Below are 6,934 nucleotides of genomic sequence, written 5' to 3' on the forward strand. Positions count from 1 at the left end.
TTGCTGAACTATTTTGATCTCTCGACATTAACAGCTTGCTTAGAAAATCAACTGAACTGCTGTCAACATCAAAACTGCTTAAAAGACTCCAAATTTTCTAGATTCAAGCTAAATTTAAGGTTTCTAAATAGTTTGATGAGTTTCAAAATTCATAAGCTATATATAAATTTTGATGACTTCCCAGTTTCCATAATGCCTAGACCAAATAAAGTTATCAGACCATAAAAGCATATTTGTATAAAATGGTTTTATTGTTATATGAATGAAAAGTGCAATCAGAAACATGTACAAAGTAAAAGTTGATCAAATTCTATCAAAGGTGTGTTGTACTATGTCTATGGAGGAGGTATGTAATGATCACCCTGTCTGATTATTGTAGTTTAATGTTTCATAAGAAATATTTTCTTCATTATCATAAATTTATGATAATCACAGTTCTAAAATTATCTTTGCACTCAATATATGCAATAAGGAAAAATATTTACCTTAATAATACAAATGCTGTAATATTGAGTTTAATGGTTTTTTTTAATCAAAGCTACATTGTTGGTATCTATCTCAGCAGGTTTGGATTTCAAAAATTATTCATGCCTTATCAAATTGTAGCTAAATTTCTGAAATGGTTATGATGTGGGCTTTATTGTTGTCTTTTTTTCCAGCAAACTATGAAATTAATACTAAGACCACAAGCTAAACTTACATTCTAAAATGAAGAATTCATTTGGCATGTAATTGCTTCCCTCAAAAAGAAAGTTTACATTTCAATAAAATAGTCCATGTCTTCCCTCTAAAAAGAAAGTATAGGTTTCAATGAAATAATTCTGAAAAGTTGAGAACACTGCTGACAATAATTTTAGAAATAAAAATTATTTTATTTATCTTTAAACAGTACCTCCTTCATACACATTTTGTACTCAAATTATTTCAAACGAACTCCTATGTTCTATACTAAATGAAAAACATAAGACTGAAACCAGCTCATTGAATAGTAAGTAGATGTTGTCAATTTTACAACATAAAGAATTATATATTAACAAATTTTCTTGCAACTAATCAATTCAGTTTCCATTTTATCAAGAGATGCTTCATAAAAACCCAGGAAAGGCACTTTCGAAATCTATTGATGGGTGTTTTTGTCCAGTGAAAGTGTCAGAGAAATTATAAAAATGCCTCTAAAGATGGTTACCCTGTTTTGAAAGTGCCTCCTCCCCTTGGTACCATGTATGTTTTAATGAAACAGCACTCAGCCAAGTCATGTATTTTTGACATACCAAATATATATTGAGATCAATTTCGGTTTCATGACCAGACATTTTCAAAAATTTCCTGATGTAAAAAAATATTTCGACCATTTGCAAGACAAATTGGTTAACACAGGTGTAGTTTATGTTGTAACAATTTTCACAATTACTAGAATGATACATATGATATGAAAAAAATATGATTAAAAGGCATGCTTATACAACTGATGAGAAAATATGAAATACGCAAGGTTAATTTAATGATCTGAATGATTATAAACATTTTACAACAGACATTAATTCATATATAAATCAACAAATCATCTGCCAGACATCATGAAAGGTGTCAAAATAGATAACAAGAAAAAAAGACCAGATTTTGGTCTCTTTTTCTTATTCATCAATATAGATGTATATCATATATAAATCTTATCATATATCATAGAATAATTGTAAACTTATTATTCATAAATATCAAATAATTGAAAAGTCTTTACTACTTATCTACTTAAAACCAAAAACTGTGTACTTTTTACAGTATTTTATAAATAGCAATTTTAGGATCTATATACTGTTTATTGTTTCATTTTTAATAACATATTTTATAATATATAAAATGAAAAAAAAAAAATGCCACATGAAAATCAATGTTAAGTAAACAAATGATAATTATTTCAGAGCACACTAATTGGTTTTTCTGGACTAACTTTTATCGGATATGCTGAAGACGAATGACTCATTTCACAAAAAAATCCAACATAAAATTACTCAGGAGTCATAAACTTTCCATTTCAACTTATGGTCAATTTTAATGTCAAATTTTTGTGACAAGATCTGCAGATGTCTGGAAGCCAAAAACATAAAATGTTTGGTAGAGTCAAAGCCAAAGAGGAATGATTAAGCAATTGCATTGAAATGATTAACTGTTATCTATTTTAATACTGGCCACCTTCAATCTTAGATTTTACATTTTCAAATATCTTGAATTCTGGCTCTGTTAGCACGTTGTCAAAAAACTAAGTTTGCAATAGAAAAATCATGGATTAACCTGCAATCTTAGTTTTTAAAAATTTTATCTGCTGACATTTTATGAAAACAATGTAACAGATGATGGGCAATGTTTACATCAGAGGTATATGGTATTACATGTTATAATTCTATGATACTGGTACTCGGAACTATACAAATGGAAACATAAACATGCAAAAACTAAAATAAAAACTCAAACATACATGCGAAAAATGACAAATAAATATATATAGATATGTTAGTACTCTTTTGTATAAAATATCACAAACTCAACAAATAGGTGCTGTAATATTCTTCAGCTTTTTTCTACCCTAAAAATTATGTAAAAGACACAGGCTGTTCAAGAAATAAATTGGTGTGGGATCAGATGGCACTTCTCCCTTTCATACTCTATCGGTAAAAAAATACTTGCTTTTTATCTTTGTTTATATAATCTTCAAAAACAATCACCTAACATTAAATTTCCATTTGAGTGCCTCCCCCTCCTAAGCAATTATTTCTGGAAGAGCCATAATACAAATTAAGTAAGTGTAAGCCCTTGCTCTTAATCTCCTTAAGATAGATTTTAAACGTCAGGAACTTGAAAATGACTATCAGAAATAACTACAGTATAGGTTATGATATAAGTTCAGCTTTTCCAGTTAAAAAACTACACATTTTTTCAGATGAAATATTTGCTGAAATTTGTAAAGGTAAACAAAAGATTTAATGATAATTGTCATTCATGGGAACTTATGATCGGATGGTAAAAGTCTTGATTATTCCTGGTCTCTTGTAAGATAGATTCTGCCATTTTGCTTGAGACTTTGATTACCAGTACATACAGACTTTTTTTAACTACTGGTAAATGAGGTCAAAAATGTATATATAACTTTGAAAAGATCTTTTCTTCTGAAGAATACATGTATAACCAAACAAGTTTACAGTATCTATTTTGACATATAACAAGTTTTTACCTAGCACTATTGAAACTGAAACTGTACAAATAAAACCCCTGTAGGTTTCTTCAATACATTCCGCTATTTAAACAGCCTTAGATAAACTCAAATTGTACTGACAGTTCGCAAGAAAATTGTCGTGCACTTATCAGTTTACAATGCAAGGAATAATTGTTTTAAAATCTTCCTGTTTCTTGTATTTTTCTTTACTAACTACATTCTAGTTAAATAAATGAGTAACAAGCATACATAAAATGCTTCGCTGGGGCGCAGCTTGATACGACCGCAGAGGTCGAACCCTGAACAGTTGGGGCAAGTATGGACACAACATTCAAGCTTGATACAGCTCTGAATTTGGATTGTTATTAAATATTTGACACAGCATAGGTTTCTGACACAGAAAGAATGTGGTCTAAGAACTGGAATTTTTTTAATTTACCTATTATGGTCCAATGTCCAAAATCAAAATACATGGTTAGATTCAGCATATCAAAGAACCCCAAGAATTCAATTTTTGTTAAAATCAAACAAAGTTTAATATTGGACCCTTTGGACCTTAATGTAGACCAATTTAAAAAACGGGACTTAAAATTAAAAATCTAAATACACGGTTAGATTTGGAATATCAAAAAACCCCAATAATTCAATTTTTGATGAAATCAAACAAAGTTTAATTTTGGACCCTTTTGACCTCAATATGAACCAATTTGATAGCGGGGCCCACAAATAAAAAATCTAAGTTCATGGTTAGATTCAGCATATCAAAGAACCCCATATATTCAATTTTTGTTGAAATCAAAAAAAATTTAATTTTGGACCCCAACTTGGACTAACTTGAAAACTGGGCCCATAATCAAAAATCTAAACACATGTTTAGATTCAGCATATCAAAGAACCCCAAGAATTCAATTTTTGTTAAAATCAAACTAAGTTTAATTTTGGACCCTTTGGACCTCAATGAAGACCAATTTAAAAAACGGGACCCAAATTAAAAATCTAAAAACACGGTTAGATTTGGCATATCAAAGAACCCCAATAATTCAATTTTCGATGAAATCAAACAAAGTTTAATTTTGGACCCTTTTGACCTCAATATGAACCAATTTGATAGCGGGGCCTACAAATAAAAAATCTAAATACATGGTTAGATTCAGCATATCAAAGAACCTCATATATTCAATTTTTGTTGAAATCAAACAAAGTTTAATTTTGGACCCCAATTTGGACCAACTTGAAAACTGGGCCCATAATCAAAAATCTAAATACGTGTTTAGATTCAGCATATCAAAGAACCCCATATATTCAATTTTTGTTGAAATCAAACAAAGTTTAAATACTGGAACCTATCTTGGACCAACTTGAAAACTGGGCCCATAATCAAAAATCTAAACACATGTTTAGATTCAGCAAATCAAAGAACCCCAAGAATTCAATTTTTGTTAAAATCAAACTAAGTTTAATTTGGACCCTTTGGACCTCAATGTAGACCAATTTAAAAAACAGGACCCAAAATTAAAAACCTAAATACACGGTTAGATTTGGAATATCAAAGAACCCCAATCATTCAATTTTAGATGAAATCAAACAAAGTTTAATTTTGGACCCTTTTGACCTCAATATGAACCAATTAGATAACGGGGTCCACAAATAAAAAATCTAAATACATGGTTAGATTCAGCATATCAAAGAACCCCATATATTCAATTTTTGTTGAAATCAAACAAAGTTTAATTTTGGACCCCAATTTGGACCAACTTGAAAACTGGGCCAAAAATCAAAAATCTAAATACATGTTTAGATTCAGCATATCAAAGAACCTCATATATTCAATTTTTGCTAAAATCAAACAAAGTTTAATTTTGGACCCTTTGGACATTAATGTAGACCAATTTGAAAACTGGACCCAAAATTAAAAATCTAAATACACTGTTAGATTCGGCATAACAAATAAATAAATGTGATCAAAGATTTTACAAATCTAATGCGCCATACTGTGCAATTAAAGATTACTTCTTGAAATTTTTCAATATTTGAAATTTGAAAAAAAAATAATATTTGAAGAATAATTCTTTTTAATTTCTGAAATCTGAAATGAGAAAAAATTGGCCCCCCACAATTTCTTTTTATCCCCCCCCCTTTTTCCCCAAAAAAAATTCTTTCCCTCAAGATATGGTCATAATCTCAATTCAAATTTCCAATGGAGTTGGCAACCATAATTACCCATTTAAATTTACCATAGTGCTAACTTAATCTATTTTATAATAGAATTAATAAAAATATAGTGTCAAATCTTTCATATGGATTTTTTTGTAAAAAAAAAGATGAAACATTTGCAGATATTTTTACTGGTCTTCCTTTATAAATATGCATTTCTTTAAACATAATTTAAAAGCAGTGTAAGGGAAGTAACCAAAACGTTGTATTTGGATTACCTCCCTTACACTGTTTTAGATTATCTTTATTGTTCATTAACCATTACTTTATACATAATTTAAAAGCAGTGTAAGGGAGATAATTTCAATGATGTATTTGATTTATCTCCCTTACACTGCTTTAAATTATGTTTTGTACTAAAGTATTTGTCCATTAACCAGGACAACCTTGTTTTTCCCCCTTTTTTGCCCCTAATTCCTAAACGGTTTGAGCCATAACCCCCCAAAGCAAATCCTAACCATCCCTTTGTGGTATGGAAACTTGTAGTATAATTTCAGAGAGATCCATACACCGTTCCACAGTTATTGTCTGGAAACTAGAAAATGCTCATTTTTGGCCCCTTTTTGGCCCCTAATTCCTTAACTGTTGGTACCATAACCCCCAAAATCAATCCCAACCTTCCTTTTGTGGTATTTAACCTTATGGTCAAATTTCAAAAAGATCCATTCACTTAAACTAAAGTTACAGTGCGAAAACCAATATGTATTCGGACGACGACTCCGGACGACGACGACGACGACGCCAACGTCATACCAATATACGACCACAAAATTTTTTTGCGGTCGTATAAAAATAAAAATATATCTAATCTACAATACCCGATTTTCAACATACTGATGAAATGACAAAATATGATATTTCTTTTTCTAACTACAGAGAATTTTGATAAAAAATTTATCAAAAGGGTTGAAAACTGTTGTAAACCCAGCCTAGATTTTTAATTACCAAATATAGTTGAATAGTACTCTCTAACAAAATTTGGAACATATTTTATACCTTAAGCTTTTTTCCAATTAGCATGTAAGTTTTAGCATAAAATAAATTTAACACAAACTATATTTCTGAGAATAAAGGATACCAACTGCTGTAACTATACAACAAGTTCAAAAATACCTTTAAAGGTTATTGTCTTGATTAAATGGACTAAATTGTTCTCAGTGTAATATTCAGTAAGTTTTTGTACTCTGTTGATAAATAGATGTAGATTAATTGAGTCATGTGACATAGAGCTGGATTACACCTCTATCAATCATTTGAGTTAACTGAAACTCACTGAATCTTACTATATGTTAACTATGCTGACGTGTAAACAGACATTGAAATTTCAATGCTATTTTTCAACACATTGTAAAACTGCTTTGTTTCTCTGTTGTTTGAAAATACCCGGTCAATGATAATTAAATTCTAAGCATCACATTCACAGATACAATCATTCACATGTAAAAATGTATGCATTTCATTCTGACATATATTTTACAATATTTTCACATGAACAATAAAATATTAAAACAT

This window comes from Mytilus californianus, unplaced genomic scaffold (assembly GCF_021869535.1).
Source record: "Mytilus californianus isolate M0D057914Y unplaced genomic scaffold, xbMytCali1.0.p SCAF_4, whole genome shotgun sequence".
NCBI lineage: Eukaryota > Metazoa > Mollusca > Bivalvia > Mytilida > Mytilidae > Mytilus > Mytilus californianus.